This window comes from Antrostomus carolinensis, unplaced genomic scaffold (assembly GCF_000700745.2).
Source record: "Antrostomus carolinensis isolate BGI_N321 unplaced genomic scaffold, ASM70074v2 scaffold43150, whole genome shotgun sequence".
In the NCBI taxonomy this organism is placed as follows: domain Eukaryota; kingdom Metazoa; phylum Chordata; class Aves; order Caprimulgiformes; family Caprimulgidae; genus Antrostomus; species Antrostomus carolinensis.
In genome coordinates, this window is record NW_010287370.1 from 1,354 (window position 1) to 1,615 (window position 262).

Consider the following 262-nt stretch of genomic DNA (forward strand, 5'->3'; position numbering starts at 1 on the left):
CCTTCTAATGCACCCCAGGATGCCATTGGCCTTCCTGGCCACGAGGGCACAGTGCTGGCTCATGGTCATCCTGCTGCCCGCCAGGACTCCCAGATCCCTTTCCCCTACCAAATTATGAAAGGGGAAGCAATGGGATGAGTACAGATCGTTAATGTGGCAGGAACTCAGCTTTGTTGCTTCCTACTGCATTGGCTCCGTGGTGGGATCATGCTGATGGAGAGGCAAAGGAGGGGATTGCAGAGACCTCATTTATGTTTATAAA

The 262-nt window shown here is 52.3% G+C and overlaps 1 protein-coding gene across 1 annotated transcript in view; it reads left to right on the top strand.

Annotated features, from left to right (window-relative positions):
• The window catches only part of DYNLRB1 (dynein light chain roadblock-type 1), a 2,309-nt gene that overhangs the window by 1,207 nt on the left and 840 nt on the right, over window positions 1-262 (top strand). The window lies entirely within an intron of this gene.